Source organism: Sus scrofa, chromosome 14 (assembly GCF_054392235.1).
Source record: "Sus scrofa isolate SSC_HxYL_T2T_F1_AM1 chromosome 14, Sscrofa_HxYL_maternal_Yorkshire_Landrace_v2.0, whole genome shotgun sequence".
Taxonomy (NCBI): domain Eukaryota; kingdom Metazoa; phylum Chordata; class Mammalia; order Artiodactyla; family Suidae; genus Sus; species Sus scrofa.
In genome coordinates this window covers 138,331,632-138,349,385 of record NC_139396.1, presented here as the reverse complement: position 1 = coordinate 138,349,385, position 17,754 = coordinate 138,331,632, and the positions used below count along the sequence as shown (strand labels likewise).

Below are 17,754 nucleotides of genomic sequence, written 5' to 3'. Positions count from 1 at the left end.
AAGAAGGGCAGAAGCAAAGGAGACCAGATCTGAGGCTTTTGCAATAATCCCAATGAGATAGTATGGTGGCTCAGACCAGTGTTTTAGTGATGGAGATAGTGAGAAATTAGTCTTTATCTATTTTGCAATTTCCTCTAATGTGTTACATACCCTTAAATATATAGCCTCTAAAAGGAATCGTAATAGGATGAGATTCAAAATTAAAATGGAAAATATTTTGTCCCAATAACCCAATGACATACCTTGTCCCCCCCATGCCTGGAAATAACCCAATTTGGAGAGCACTGGTATAGACCACACAAATAATGTATGAAAAGTACCAAGATGTGTGAGAATACAGGACAAGCTTAATTATACTGGTTCCTCCCACCTCCCCCCACCCCTCCCCACACTATGTAACTTAGCCTATGATCCATTGCCCAACTGTCCTCCTGCCTCTGGCCCTCCTAATGCTGCCTATGAACTGGTTGCTTACCTAATTGAAAGGTTACTCTAGTAGAACTCTAGGGTACCCCAAAAGCTTCCCTACTGGAAAGGCACCATCTTCTCAAGCCAGAAGGAAAAGGTGGGGAACCCTGTTGTTTGGGTCTACATTTTAAACTGACATTGTACTCCATCCAGGCACAGCAGAATATACATTTTTCTCAAGCTGGCATGAAATTTTCACCAAGATGGAACACGTCCTGAGCAACAAAGCACACCTTATCAAGTTTAAAATAATAGAAATGGGAATGACACGAAGCATGTCCTCAGAACACAGTAGACCAGAAATCATTAACAGAAAGATTGAATACTGTAAAAGACTCAAATATTTAGAAATTAAACAACCCATTTATAAATAACACTGGGTAAAAATGAAGTCTCAAGAGAAAGTTTTATTTTTTTTTTATTTTTTTTTTTTTGTTGTTGTTGTTGTTGCTATTTCTTGGGCCGCTCCCGCGGCATATGGAGGTTCCCAGGCTAGGGGTCGAATCGGAGCCATAGCCACCGGCCTACGCCAGAGCCACAGCAACGCGGGATCCGAGCCGCGTCTGCGACCTACACCACAGCTCACGGCAACGCCGGATCGTTAATCCACTGAGCAAGGGCAGGGACCGAACCCGCAACCTCATGGTTCCTAGTCAGATTCGTTAACCACTGTGCCACGACGGGAACTCCAAGAGAAAGTTTTAAATATTTGAACTAAGTTAAAACAAAAGTACAACCAATAAAAATTTATTAGATGCAGCAAAAGCAGGACTTAGAGGTAAATTTATAATACTAAATGCATATGTTATAATACAAGAAAGATCTAAAATTAATAACTTAAGTTTTTATGTTAGGAAATTAGGAAAAAAAGATCAATTTAAGCTTAAAGCAAGCAGAAAAATAAAAAATAGACATCAAAGGACTTGAAAACAAAAATTAGAGAAAATTAAGTGAAACTAATGCTGGTTCTTTGAAAAGAGTAATAAAATAGACAAATTTCTAGTGAGGATAACTAAGAAAAAAAGAGTAAAGACACAAATTACCGATATCAGAAATGAAAGAGTAGTCATCACTACTCATCCTATTGATATTAAAGGGATAATAAATGTATACCCATAAAACTGATACTTTACATTAGATGGATCAATTCCTTGAAAGACACAAACTACCAAAACTCACACAAGGAGAGATAGATAACCTGAAGAGCCCTATATCTATTAAAGAAACTGAATCAATAATTAATTATCATCTAAAAAAAATAAAGGACCAATTCCAGATGATTTCCTGTAAATACTACTGAGCACTTAAGGAAGGAAGTTTAGCAATTTTGTTCAATCCTCTTCAGAAGACAGAAGCAGAGTGTACACTTCCTAAGTCTATGAGACAAGAATTACCCTAAAACCAAATGAGAAAAAGACATTAGAGGAAAGGAAAACTACTCTCACAAACTACTCTCTCATGAACAGAGAGGTAAAATCCTCAAGAAATATTAGCAAATCAAATCCAACAATGTATAAAAAGCAGTATACATGGTTGTACACCTATAAATATAATAAAATTCACTGAATTATTGAAAAAGAATTATACAACACAACCAAATGAGATTTATTCCACATATGCATGACTAATTCAACATTCAAAAGCCAATCAGTATAAGGCATCACATGAATAGACTAAAGAAGAAAAATCACATGACCATATCTAGCAATGCAGAAAAAACAACTGAAAAAATCTAGCACCCATTCATGATAAACAAACAAAAAAAAGATTCAGCAAACTAGAAGAGACATTTCTTCCATTTGATTAAAAAAAATCCACCCCTAAAACCTAAAGCTAACTCGAAACATGAGCTAAGGAAAAGATAAAGAATTATCCCCAGGAAAAAGACAAAGAGTGAAAGTGGATTTCTCCTCAGGTTGGAGGAAACTGCAGAGGCTGAGGGAGGGCAGGGCTCCTCCCTGGATACCCACCCTACACACAATTGAGACAACACACAATGCTGGGAGGGGCTGAGATGAGCAAAGGTGACATAACACATCCCTGGACACCCACCCATAGCACACCCCACACCCTTTCTTTGTTTCTTCTCCACAGAACTACCACCTTCTAACACACTGTACAGTTTATCTCATTGACTGACCATCATCCACTAGAAAGTAAAGCCCACGGGGCCAGGGTTTTAGCTGTTTTAGTGCCTGCTGCATTGTCACCTCACAGTGTCTGTGTTCACTGAATGAATGAATCAGTTTGGATTTTGGGGTATTTTAGGTTTCCCAGGGACCAAGAACACTGGGAAAGTACTGGGTTAGGAACACCAGGGCAACTGCCATTCTTCAGCAAAAAAAGGAACACTTACTTCCACACCAGAGGAGCTTTCCCCTTCTTCAGCACCCATCAAGGTCTGGGATTGCTACCCTGCTCACCTGTGACAAGGGGGCCATCCCATCCCTCCTCAGCTTCTGTAGCCCTCCCCAAACCTGGAGTGGGCTTTCTGTGCCAAGAGAACCAAATGTGAGGATGGCCTAGAAAACTGCACTGTGCCAATGTTTTCATTCTGCAGCAAAATCAGCTGATGTCACTCAAGCTTGTCTTAGCAAGGGCAACCAAAGCCAGCTTGACAGAGAGCCGTCAAGAAGACTAATTGGGAAATAATTTGAAGAGTTGGTGCAGCAGAGTGGGCAAGAGTCAGGTGACTAGGACTAGATTCTGCAGAATCACATAGTACTTGCTGTGTGGCATCTGGCAGGACAAGTAACCTCTCTGCACCTCCACTTCCTCATCTTTAATAGTGGAGCAAAATAATGATATCTCACAAGGTTGTTATCTGGCTTTAAGGAGACAATGCTTATGAAAAGTGCTACATAAAGTGGAAAGTACTTCTAAAATCTCTTTGTTACTACTATTTTATTTGTATTATTATTGGAAGAACCACAAGAGTAAGAATGAGGGGGAACTTAGATGTTGTTAATGCAGTACAGGGAGAGCAAAAACCTAACCATGAAAGGTCACTTGGCTATCTGAACCTCCCCATGGGCCCATCATGAGGAGGACGGGAAAGCAGAGGAGGCAGGGCGATTTGATCCCTCCCACTGCCCTTCACATCTCCTCTAAGCACAGAACTCACAGGCACCAGCTTAGCTCAAATGCCCCATCTCTGAACTGTCAGGCATCCAGAGCCAGACCTGGGGGCCCAGCCTGAGAAAAGAGTCTCTGAGCTCAGTACCCATGCTGCTCCCCAAATCCCTTCCAGTGCAAGTCCACAGCATACCCAGGGCTGGTCCTCACACAAATCCCAATTTCTGAAGCAACACTTGGAGGGAGGAAGGGGTACAGCTTGGTGCTGAGGAACAGCCCAAAGCGGCCGCTAGCCTGGGTTACATCTGCATTCTTCCAAGGGAGTGTGGCCTGAGCAGCACTGCCATGTGAGGGGCAGCTTAGCAGAGTCATTAAAAACATAGACTTCAGGTCAGAAAGACTTGTGTTAAATCCTGGCCTCTGCATAGCTCCCCAGCTATGTCACCTTGAATAAGAGGCTTGACCCTCTGAGCCTCCATTTTCTCCTAAGAAGATGATGAGAACAAGAGTGCCCAGCTTATTGGTCTCAGCGCAGTGCCAGGCCATGTAACTTTACCTGTTCACTCACAGACTGCCCGAGTTTGAAACCCAGGCAGGATGCTTAATTGATATGCAGCCCTGGGCAACTTAACCTCTCTCTGCTCCTGTTTTCCCAATCATCAAATGTGGACAATAAAAGAACCTATGTCTTACACATGTTCCATGTAAAGTGCTTAGAACTGTGACTGGCATACTGTAAGTACCCAATATTAAGAGATAATATTTGATTAATAAAAATAAATAATAATAATAGTAAATTACTACTGAAAGGGCTTGAAAACCAAAGCAGTCCTATCTCATCCCATAACTGTAGTACACAATAGGAAATTAATAAATATTTTCAATGAATGATTTTGGAAACTTCCATCTATTCGCCCAACATTGTTATGTTCCATCTACTCATAAATTCTGTTTCTTCACCAATAGAGGCAGAAAGTGTGAACCCATGTTACTATCACCTTGAACTTGTGCTTCACAAGCTGCCCTTTCATGGTGATGTCACTTCACAGACTTCTTAGGAAAGAGAGTCACAGCTGTCATCTGCATTCCCCCCAAAGGAGCTGGTCTGGAGGAAGATGCTATGAGCACAAGAAAAGGGCAGCTACAGAAGATCCAGGTCAGGTCAATTCACTGCTCTGAATGGGGTTGGTGAGGTTATTTGGCCTGAGAATGAGCATAAATTTCATGGAAGTGCTGTTCCCTCGGGCACAATGCTCTTCCCCACTTCATTCGGGCTTTTCTCAGTTATCGCCTCCTGAGAGAGGCCTCTGTAACAGCTCCCCCAACATTCTGCATCCGTTATCCTGCTTTGCTTTTCTTCACAGAATTTTATGGGACATTTGCTCATGAATTTATCATCTGCCTCCTCCTCAAAGGAAAGGAAGGGAGAGTTGCCTGTGTTGTTCTCTACTGAGCCTAGAACAGTGCCTGACACACACAAATGAGGCACTTGAGAAATATTTGCTAAGTAAATGAATGAAGCAATGGTCCTCCCCAGCCGAGGTGACCATTTGCCGAGGTGGACGGCAAATTGACACCCTTCTGCCAAATGACTTTTCCTAAGCCCAGGAGGATAGGTGTGGTTGAGCTGTAAGGTAAAGGGAAACTGCAAACCCAGGTCCTAGCCCACTTCCTTCTGATGAATGGTAAGACTTTGACTGTCTTTCATCTGGAAAATAGACTCAGCGACATTCCATCATTCAATTAGAAATTTAAAGAGTTGCAACAAAATTAATTTGCTTTATCACCAGGGAAATTAAAATGTCTGCAAATAAATTCTACCCCTGCAGCCCAGTTTCAGGTGGTTGATACATCTGATGTGTTGGCAGCACTGAGAATCAAAAAGGGAGTATTGGGAAAACAAGTTTCTAGCTGGAAGGGAAAATTCAGCAAAGGTTAAAAAGGAAAAAAATAATAATAATAACAATAGCAACCACTGCTTCCTGAGTTTATGTTTGTATTGTTTTCCCCCAAATGGACAAATGATTACAATTTGAGGAATCAAAATGCAGGATATCCTGTTAAGATCTCATTCTCAAGCAGAGAAGAAGTTGGACACTACTTGTATCCCCAAATGAGTCAAGTCCTGTCATTTAGCACAGCGTTTGAGAGTATGGGCTTTGCCATGAGACAAGCCTAGGTTTGGATTCTACTTCTACTTACTAGCAGTGTGACATTGAAATATTTACTAACTTCTCTGATCCTCAACTTCCTCGTTTGTAAAATAGGGGTAATATAATTAAGCTCATGAATTGTTGAAATAATGTATAATTGTACATAAAGCAGAGTGTTCAATATGCAAAATATACTTTTATTATTATATTACTATCATTAAATATCATTACATGTTAAACAACAATGCCAAGAGTAAAACATAAAAGATAATGTATCTCAAGTTTATAAAGGGGGATGGTACACATCAAAACAGAGTAGGGGAGTTCCCATCGTGGCGCAGTGGTTAACAAATCCAACTAGGAACCATGAGGTTGCGGGTTTGATCCCTGGTCTCGCTCAGTGGGTTAAGGATCCAGCATTGCCATGAGCTGTAGTGTAGGTCACAGATGTGGCTCGGATCCTGTGTTGCTGTGGCTGTGGTGTAGGCCAACGGCTACAGCTCCGATTGGACCCCTAGCCTGGGAACCTCCATATGCCACGCGGGGGCGGCCCTAGAAAAGACAAAAAAAAAAAAAAAAACAAAAAACAAAAAACCAGAGTAGGTCTGGCCAGAAATCTCATCAGGACCTCTACTTCTCCGGAGCTTTCCTCAGAGCCCTCTGGTTCAAGACCCATTATGACCTGGGAGTTCCCATTGTGGCTCAGTGGGTTAAGAGCCCAACACAGTATCCATTAGGATGCAGGTTTGATCCCTGGCTTCTCTCAGTGGGTTAAGGGTTCCACATTGCCACAAGCTGCAGTATAGGTCAAAAGTGCAGCTGGAATCTGGTGTTGCCATGGCTGTAGTGTAGGCATCAGCTGCAGCTCTGATTCAAGGAGCTTCCACATGCCACAGGTGTGGCCCTAAATAGAAAAAAAAAAAAAAAGACCCATTATGACTTTCCTGTTCTAAGGGGGGACATAGTGAGATGGCCTGGAACGATCTCTAAGAGATGGTGAATTCAATTTGACTCATTCAGAGACCAAAGTCCCCAGTCAAAATCTCCCCACTATTCTCTTATAGCTAATCCCCACTCCATCCATCCCCTCTTAAAAATGCAGAAGGTGTATGCTATAAAAAAGGAAAGAAGCAACATAGAAAAGCATCCAGGGAGGCAAGAGTGAGAGACTGGAGGTCTAGACAGAACTTCTCTCAAAACCAAAGCAAAAGTGAGGCACCAGGCAAGACAAGGTGGGACAGAGGAGGAGCACCAGTGGGGTGAGCTCAGTGCATCTAATGAGCCTCCATCCCGGTGATTCAATGGGATAGACAAGCCCCCTGGCTACTTTCCCTTCTGTAATATCATTCTGTGTCCTTGGAGTCACTAGTAATTACCAAAACCAAAACAAATAAAAAAAAAAAAAAAAGCTTAGACACCTCAAAGGGTTTAATGATTGCCTGAGGGACAGTAGTAAAGAATGATCTGGAAGGAGTTCCCATTGGAGTGCAGTGGAAACAAATCTGACTAGTATCCATAAGGATGCTGGTTCCATCCCTGGCCTCACTCTGTGGGTTAAAGATCCAGCATGGCCATGAGCTGTGGTATAGGTCACAGACACAGCTTGGACCTAGTGTTGCTATGGCTGTAGTATAGGCTGGCAGCTGTAGATCTCATTCAACCCCTAGCCTGGGAACTTCCATATGCTTCAGGTGCAGCCCTAAAAACAAACAAACAAACAAAAAAAACCAACAACAAAAAGAATGAGCTGGAAAAGGCACCCTATTCAGCCCAGGAGAAATACAATCCCAAGGAAAAGGAGATTAAAATATGACTGCTAAAGGCATTCCCATTGTGGTTCAGTGGGTTAAGAATCCAACTAATATCCATGAGGATGCAGGTCTGATCCCTGGCCCCACTCACGGGGTTTAAAGATCCAGTGTTGCTACAAGCTGTGGTGTAGGTTGCATACACAGCTCAGATCTGGCATTGCTGTGGCTGTGGCGTAGGCTGGCAGCTGTAGCTCCAATTAGATCCCTAGCATGGGAACTTCCATTTGCCTTGGGTACAACCCTAAATAAGACAGAAAAAAAAAAAAAAAAACGGCTGCTAAAAGGAAATCCACATAATGTCAGAGGCAAAAATTACTGATGATGCAGTTAAAAACAATGGTCAGCCCACAACAAGCAAGTTTGAGGGGGATTTACAGAAAAATGAGTTAGAACCAAGTTTCCATTCTCCCCAGCCCGGAATCCAAGCATGAATTTTTGCTGGCTATATGCACCAAACGAGTTATCATAAGCAATTTAGCAACCAGTCAAGTAAAGATAAATGGACTTACTCTCCCCTTTTTACTAAATTCTCTAGCCTAGCATCTTTCATTGTACTGTGAATAATGTGGACAACAGGGAACCTCCTTTACTTTACTACCTTGGGTCCCTTGGTGAGAAGGAGGGCCAGGATGTGCACTGGTAAACTTCTAGCTTAACTGCAAGGCTATGGTGGCATACAGTGCCATCAGGAAGGCTGCACCAGGTGACACTGGCACAGTCCATATTCATTCACAGCTGCGGGCGGGTTTATCCAGGGCACCAATTATCTAATTGCTGCTAATGTTCCATCTATTTACTCAGCTGCAAATTTGCAAGATGGGGCCTGACTCACAAGAAGGGGATAATAATGGGAGATATATTTTCATTTGAAAATTCATGAACAAGCAGCAAGAGCCCTGTTTATTAAAATTTAGATGCAGATAAACAATGAGTATAGTTCCAGGAATAATTGCAGGGTTTCCACAGTTACAGGAAAACCAGCCCTTTTGTCAACACTCCATTGTTCTATTTATACCTTGGGAGATATTGCACTGAGTTTCTATAAATACAATGGAAACTCATTCATCTCAGCCCCCCTCACGTGCAAAGTCCCAACCTTCTCAGCAATAAAAGAACAGCATCCCAAGTGTATCTGACATTAGGTCTTAAGACCGTCCTAGGTGAATCCTTCCTCATCTAAGGGATAAAGCAGAACAGGCTCTGATCGGCCTGGCCAGGGGGAGGGGAAGCAACAGGCTTTCTATTCTGGTCTCTGAGCTAGATATGAAGAAGTTACATCTTAGCCAGCTCTCAGCCCCTCAGTGTTAAGAACCCCAATGATTAAAAGCAGAGGAAACAAGCTAGCCAAGGCATCCGGACCCCTGCTCAGGATTGAAGCTCCGGTAGGGAGCTCACTGGTGACATTCATTTGTATGTTTTCTTTGAATGTGACTCTGCCCTCTTCTGTGAATACTGGATCCCTCTCTCCTATTATATAGCAAACCTATACCGTGCAGATCTTGAAATCTACTTCTTTGATCCTTGCACCCCCAAAGTCCCCAGCGCTATGCACAGCGTTTATCATAGAGAGGTTCAGTGAAGGTCTTCTGACCCCAAGTGACCCAAAGAAGCACCCCCATAGCAGGACGTAAATGTGTTGCCCACATATACAATTAATATTTCTAAGAATATCACATTCCTAAGAGTTTTACCTTGTGGCAGGCACTGTGTGAATTACTTTCCAAATAAAGTCTAATCATCCCCCCAGCTCAGTGAAGGCAGTCCTGTTACCTCTCTTTTTATAGACTAAAACAGGAAACAATAAGGTACGTTGTCTAGACACACAGCTAGCAAGTACAAGGGCCAGGACTTGAACCCAGAACCATCTGAAGCTAGGATGGTTGCAGCCAATACATAATGAAAATTTTCTGCTTCTTGGATTCAATCTCACACTGCTCCATTTTGTAGATAAGCCCCTGAGTGCCCCCTATCTTTATGCCATGGCTCAGACAGACCTTCTCTCTATTAATTCATTCTTCTAACAACTACACACACACACACACACACACACACACACACACACACACACACACACACACACAGCTTTGGTCTCTCTCTCTCCATAATCCCTAGTTTGCTATAGGGAAGGTCTCTCTCTCTCCATAATCCCTAGTTTGCTATAGCAAACTTACATTCACAGCAATTTTCCATGTGCCCACACTAATCTGTCTTATGTTTAGGGGAAAAATCATTTTACATGAGAGAAATATAGCAGAGATAGATAGATAGATATAAAAATGTATATGTGTAAATATGTGTGTGAGCCTCTTGTCAGTATCTCCATACAGGTAAGGCGAAATTATCTCCAGGGAAGTGGGACTACACCAGAAATGGGCCCTGATGTAAATGCATTACCCCTCGCCAGCTGACGTTCCATATGCTGCAGTGGAACAGATTCATTAAGGGGTTTACACGTGCAGAATTTTAATACAAATGGCGTCCTGCAGTGGTATATCTCTCAAGAAACTGTAGTCCCTGAATATTTTACAGGTTTCAGAGCCAAAGCAGAAGAGGCTGAAACAAGAAGTAATGGCAGAGAGGGTCCCTGGGGAGCAAAGGAGACATTTTATACTTCGTTCATCAGCAAGACAGCAGCTGTGTCAGAAGGTGGGGCAGGGGTTTGGGGAGCCAGCTGGCAGAAGCATCCAGAAGTCTGTGCCCTGTTCACTTGAGAGAGATTTCTCTTCACAGTCCTATTCTGCAGACAGTAGGGAAAGTTACAGGCTTTTGATTTGGGCTCAGCATCCCTAGAGATAGAGGAGATGGCCAGTTATGAATTTAAATACCAGTGGTCCTGAATAAGTCATATCCCCCAAAGTTCTCTCCTTCGCTTACTGGATTGTTCATGTGTCCATAAACAAATTATTCAACATCTGCTCGGCCAGATTCTGGACGAACTCAAACAAGTATATGGTTCCCAAACTGAGTTTTACTTAACCAATCTGCTGGGTTGCCTAATATGCTCCATTGCTTCTGAGGCCCACTTCATGCAGTTCCTACTGAGTCACATGTTACTCCAAGCATTGCTTCTCCCACCAGCTGAAGTCTGTGTCCACAAGCACTGAGTTTATTCTCAAAACTATGTATAGTTGTCATTCTTATTATATTATGCAATAGTATTCAAATAAACAGAAAATAGCATAAAAATCCATATTTCTATAAATGCATATCTGAATGTTTTACCAAGACTTGATAAAGGTGAATCACTAAAAAAGATGCTGAATTACATGTAAGCAGAGAAATAAAATACTGGGTGTGGGGAAGAATCTAGAATCTTTGAATTGCTTTCCCCATGTCTTACTTCATGAAAAACAAAAATAAGAAATGGGAAATGATGGATCATGTTTCATGGATAAGGTTTTTTTAAAGAAAGATGTTCTAGAACTCTAATCAGCTGAACAAAATGGAAAGAAAAGTCAGCACCTGCCTATATCAAAAAATGGGTCAAAGAACACATCTTTCAGTTTTCAGTTAAAAAGTTATGCCCAGGTATGTCAGTATTTTATTTTTAATGATTTAGCCCAATTCCAGACAAATGTCTCAATTTCCAGCAAATGGTCTCCACCATAAGATACGAACAACCACAGTTCAGAGAGTCGCAGGTTATCATAGTAGTATGCAGAGTGCGAAAGTGGGGGAGGACAAAGATGAAACATCTGAACCTGGCTTGTCGTGGGGAGGAGGGAAAGAGGAAAAGGGAAAAAAACCTTCAGAGAGACAAAACATACGTATATAGTCTTGAAGAAGAAGAAAGAGCTGGGAAGGCAAAGTAGAATGTAAATTGGTACAACCACTATGGAAAAAAGTATGGATGTTCCTCAGAAAACTGAATATAGAACTACCATATGATCCAACAATCCCAGTCCTTGGCATATATCCAGACAAAACTACAATGCAAGAAGATACATGCCCCTCTACGTTCATAGTAGCACTATTCACAACAGCCAAGACATGGGAACAATATAAATGTCCATCAGCAGATGAATGGATTAAGATTTGGTACATATATACAATGGAATATTACCCATCCATAAAAAAGAATGAAATAATAGCATTCACAGCTGCATGAATACAACTAGAGATTCTCATATAAAGTGAAGTCAGAAAGAGAAAGACAAATACCATACAATATCACTTATATGTGGAATATAAACTATGTCACACGTGAACCTACCTACGAAACAAAAATAGGCTCACAGACATAAAAAACAGACTTGTAGTTGTCAGGGGTGGGGAGAAAGGAATGAGATGCATGGGGAGTTTGGGGTCGGTAGATGCAAACTATTACATTTAGAATGGATAAACAATGAGGTCCTACTATACAGCACTGGAAACTACATCCAATCTCATGATGGAAGATAATATAAGAAAGGGAATATATGTATATTACTGAGTCACTTAACGGTACAGCAGAAATTAGCACAACATTGTAAATTAACTATACTTCAGTAAAAAAAAATACATTTAAAAAAAAAAGTAGCAGTGAGCACACAGAGTGGCATCTATAAAGGCAGATGGAGTATCATGGATCCCAAATGAGGTGATATGGCTGGAACACTGAATATATAGTGGCAAATATATTCCCCCAGTGATTTGCATACTTGTTGTTTGCTGGGCACCATCCTAGGATCTGCACTCACAGGATATACTGTCTTGTTGCTCTAGGGAGAAGCTGATCCATCACAATGTACAAAGCTTTTCCACATACACACTCCAGGAAGAAGATCTTCAAAAGGCTGGAACCAGGTCTGCTTCTGCTTTGGTATCTACCCACAATTCGACCCCACCTCCAGTTTCCAACCCAGAGCAGAGGACAAAGTCATTTCTCAGTAAATATCACAAAAGCAAACTGGAATAAGTGATCAGATCTGATCAATAACAAATTCACACTGGCCAAAAGGACCCGGAGTTAAAAATAACCATGTTATTTTCCTTTCCGTTGGTGCTATTTCCTTCTTAACTGAAATGCTTATCCAACTACTCAAATGCCACTGAAACAGGTGAAAGATTAGATTATCTGATATACTTCTACACCCTCCAAGAAATTTTCTAGTAATCACAGTAGCTGCTATTTTTCCAGTTGGTTGCTGACAACGTTTCAAAATGAATCCGCCTACACTCTTATTTTTACCCTCAACTAGCTGACTTTAATGGTAATCTTTAGGTTTAGAGCCCAGATGGAGTTGAAAATCTCTTTCTTTCAGAAGTGAACTTTGGTAGAAAACAGCTCCATCAGGCTACTCTTAAACATTCTGTTTTCATCCTCTTGCCTGCCCTCATCCCCAACCCATATCATTTAATCTAAGCTACTATTCTATTGGCTTTCTCAAGAGTTCAGCTTCTAAATAAAGAGACTAAAATTGCCATTGGTCTTTGGGATGATCTTTGTCTTAAAGGGTCAGTAAAATCTAAACTCATGTAAAATCAATCAACGTGAAGTTTTCTCTCCTTTAATGAATTGGGTCACTGGAAGGTAAGCTTGGTAAGTGTTTCGTTTACCAGTACCCCCCATTGCCAAGCAAAAGATATGGCAAGAAGTAGGTACTCAAGAAAGAGAAACCAAATGAATGGTGATTCTCACGACAGCCCTGCAGGGTGAGCAATTGGATGTTCGTACACTTGAGGACAGACTCATTAAGGTTAAGCAGTTTGGTCACAGTCACTCAGTCTAGGAGCCCATCAACATTTGTCTAGGGCCATTTTACTAGACTATGTACCTGCATGTTCCAGCAGTGAAACAGGAAGATTCTTCTCTGATCCTGCAGAGCTAAAGTCAAGCCCCCAAGTCCAATTCAAGGTGCATTGCTCCTAAGATGGAAAGGCAAACATTGGAAAAGGGACTTTGGGAAACACCACTTAAAACCAAATCATGTAGTACAGTTCTACAGGAAAAGGAAAGGGAGCATGATAAACACAGCAGAAACGCTGTGAAAACAGTGTTTCAGCTATGCCCAGGCAAAGGAGTCCACGTAGACGCCAGGAGACGGTGTACACCAAGGGTCTGCAAACCTCCTCCCATGGGCCAAATCTGGCCCTCTATCTGGTTTTGCATATAAAATTTTATTGGACCAAAGCTCACCCATTCATGTATATATTGTGTATGGCAGCTTCCACACTAAAACAGCAGAGCCAAGTAGGTGACCCTATCACCCACTAAGCCAAAAACATTTACTATCTGCCCCTTTACAGAAAAAGTTTTCCAACTCCTGGTGTAGATTCACTAAGTAACAACTTGAGAATTAACAGCAGCAGCAGAAACGAAATAAAATATTACTGACATTCAATTCAAAGAGTTGGGAAGGATCATTTTTCTACAGAACACCCCCCCCCCAAAAAAAAAAAAAAAATCCACAGGAGTTCCCATTGTGGCAGAGTGAAGTAAGAATCTGACTGTAGCAGCTCAGGTCACTGTGGAGTTGCAATCACACAGTGGCCCCACACAGTGGTTTAAGGATCTGGCATTGCCACGGCTATGGCATAGGCTGCACCTGCAGCTTGTAGTCAGTCCCTGGACTTGGAATAATAATCCACAAAACCAATGACTCTGCACTTGATACCTGGATGCTTAGAAACCTCTTGTCAATAAAATCTACTCTTGCCTGAACTTTTGAACCAGATATCTACTCCCTTTATTACAACTCTTTTTAAGATTAGCAATCTGTGTAAAAGCTACAGAAAACATTTCTTTATTTTAAAAGAAAAATCAGAGAAGTGAACGTTGAATGCAGTGCCACAATAAATGGAAACTCAGCATGCCTTGTAAAATGGTCTAGATCTCATTAAATGATTTCTTGGCTATTATCCTTTGGGTTCACCAATGGATTTGAATGGAAATGTTTAGGGTGAAAGAGAATGTTTAGGGTGCTACTCTTTTGAAAGGAAATAACATGTTGGAATCAGAAAAGACAAAGACCAATTGTTAGGAAAACAGATCTCAAATGAAGTGTGCCATTTCCTATCTCTAGGCTTTGCCACTTACATTCCCTTGCAAATCTCTTTACTTTCCCTAGTCTTATTTCCTACAACTACTAAACAGAGAACATCACATCCATTTGCTACTCCTTATCTGCCTCCTCCTAACCAGCAATTTGGAAAGGATGCATAAGACAGCATTTGTCGTGACCTTCTGAAGAGAACTTCACAGGTAGATGCTAAATACTTGTTACACATATATTCTCCAAGCCCAGTTCTTTTCCAGGGAGGTGAAATTCAGAAAATATGAGCATGGAACCACAGAACAAAAGCCATGGATTCAAGGGCAAGTGACCTATTAACTCATCTCCCACCTTATTCCAAGAATGGCAATGCAAAATGAAAACTCTGTGAATTAAGTTCTGTTAAATACTAAGAACTTCAACACCTTCATTCTTTGAAGACTAAGCAATTGTTGCTATCAGGATGAGTAACTTTTTCTGGAGATTTGCATGAAAGTCAAATAGTTAAGTCACTTTCTCCAGCCTTCAAGAGCTTGGGTTGTTGTTGGTTGTGAAATCCAATAGGTTCCTATCTCTGATATTTATATCCTTTGTTGTAGTCTAGGCTAAGATGAAGTCCCTGCTTTTATCCTAGGCATGGAGCTGACTGTGCAGCAAAGAGAAACTAAGGCCATAGGAGCACAGGGTTCTACTCCAAGATAGCCAGCATCAGATGCATCACCTTGATCTGAACCTCTTCCCCCACCCTCTGGTCTAACCAACACCCTTTCCTTTTGTAAACTGTTCCTCTCACTCCATAGTTTTCTTATAAGGCTATCTATCAGAGATTTCTGACTCCTCAAGCTGATCAGTAATTAGTCCAGAAGTGGAGTGGACATATGGACCAAGCAGGGCAATTTTTTTTTTCAGAAATGAAAATAAAAGAGAGGAGGACAAAGAGGGGAAGGAGAAAAAGGGACTGACTCTCCTTTAGTTAATGCAAGTTCTAAACTTCCATCTTTCCCACCAGATAGAGAGCGCCTATTGGAAAATGAAGCTGACAATACGGAAAGCAGACTTAGAAGTGGAGAGAGGAAAAGAGACTCAACCACAATGAGCCTCTAAATACAACCGCAACTGATGGCTACATCCAATCCAGGCCCCTTAGTTAGGATTTAGTTAAATTTTTCATTTGGCTAAAACTAATTTGAGCTTAGTTTCTGTCACTTGCACCCAATAGCTTCCTGAACTGAACAGTGAATGTGTATCTTAAGCCATCTCATTTACTTTCACAAAGTGATCGATGGGTAGAATATGGGTGGCTCAGGACAAACCATCTCAGTCCCGAAATCACAGTTCAACATCTACCCAACCATTCTTGCATCTGAAACACCTGAAGCAGTGCTTTGACTTCATTCTGTTCTGTGACATGTTACGTTTGCAATCTGCCAACAGCCTCTTGAGTGGGTATTTATTACTCCTTTATTTAGAACTGGGTGAGAAAATAATTTGTAAGTATCACAGAATATATTACTTCTAGAATAAAGCTCACATTGCATCCTGATGCACTTACCCTAATGAGTAACAGTAAATCTTCTGTCCTTTAAAATCACATATATTTTAAAAATCTATTAGCTCTTATTATTTTCTGACAATCAAGAATTCCCTGATTATTTTTTATCTATTTTCCTGACTATACCTATTTAGTTACCTTGTAGCCAAAATTTTTAGGCCTTTAAACTGATATTAAAGACTCCCATATTAAAGCCCCTTTCTCCTCCTCCTACCTAATTTCCCATAAGCACCCTGCCTTCCAGAAAAACTGATCTGCATTATCCCATACATACCATCACTTTCCTGTTACTTTGAATTCAAACAGTTTTCTTGATCCACTCATTTTGCACTCACTCTTCCTGAGATCGCAATATTAGCTTCTTGTCAAGGGTTAATCAGGCCCCATCTCATCTTTGACATCCTAGCCCAAAGTTAACCCTCTCCTCTCTGAATCTGCACCTATTAGCTATCGAGCATACACTTGGTAGAATGGTGATCCATATTCAGAATTGGTCCCACAGTCTATAGTCAGGAGGAGGCTTCTGGGTATAGGGCTTCCCTATGCACACCATCACCTTCCATCAAGAGCTCTGCACACATGTCCAGGATGGTAATGATGGTGGTGATGACATAGCAATAATGACCAGGCCATCAAATACCAAAGCTAAAGCCAAAGTACTCAGTCTGGCGGTCCAGGCTTTTATCCTGTTTTACCTGCATCTTTAGTCCCTTTCTATATGAAGAGGTCCCAGGAATGAGTGATTCAGAGACTCTAGATGCTAATAAACATGATTTGAAGCAAAAAAATGGATCGCATCTGCTTATGACGACCCAACATATTCTCATTGAACCTCAAACACTTGGAGTTCATGAGGTCCTAGAATGGCCTTCCTTTCCCCATTCCCTTTATCTGAGTTCTACCTAGCCTCAAAGACCCTTGTGTGGTGAGAATACAGGGACCCATGCTGCTTCCTTGACTCCTTCATCCCACAGTGACCACCCTTTCTCCAAAATCATACTGAAGGGAAAGCGTTCATGACTCATGATGGACAGACAATTAATTGCAAGCAGCCCTCTGTTAGGTAGTTGTCTTTTCATCTCTTCAACTAGACTGCAAGTTCCCCAGAGCAGGGATGATTCTTTGCACAGCTTGGTATCCTTCCCTGTGTCCAGCCCAGAGTCCCACAGGGTAAGCATTCAATAGCCATTTGTTCAATGAGGGGTATAATTAGAGGTTTCCTTTTAGTGAAATCCCTCCTCCTTCTTTCTAAAGGGCTTGTATTTAATTTGCGAGAGCTGATACATGTGTGTGTACCTGTGCTAAAGAGAATGAAAAGTGATAGGCTGCATCATAGGAGTCACAATGAAAGGCCTGTTGACTATCAAAAGCTTGGGGTTAATAAATGCAAACTATTGCCTTTGGAATGGATTAGCAATGAGATCCTGCTGTGTAGCACGGGGAACTATGTCTAGTTACTTGTGATGGAGCATGATAATGTGAGAAAAAAAAAATGTATACATGCATGTGTAACTGGGTCACCATGCTGCTGTACAGTAGAAAAAAAACTGTACTGGGGAAATAACAATTTAAAAAATAATTACAGAAAAAAAGAGTGAAATAGGGATATGTGCATGAAATAGCAGGCACATAACTTTTCTAGAAGTATTGTTGCACCCCCCCTAAAGGATCTTGTACATTAAAACCACAGTTTTTACATTGGGGATTTCTAGGGGCAATGG

At 41.3% G+C, this 17,754-nt stretch overlaps 1 protein-coding gene across 3 annotated transcripts in view; it reads right to left on the bottom strand.

The window, feature by feature from the left end:
* Positions 1-17,754, bottom strand: part of SORCS3 (sortilin related VPS10 domain containing receptor 3) — a 612,545-nt gene that overhangs the window by 536,921 nt on the left and 57,870 nt on the right. The gene's annotated exons all lie outside the window — the stretch shown is intronic.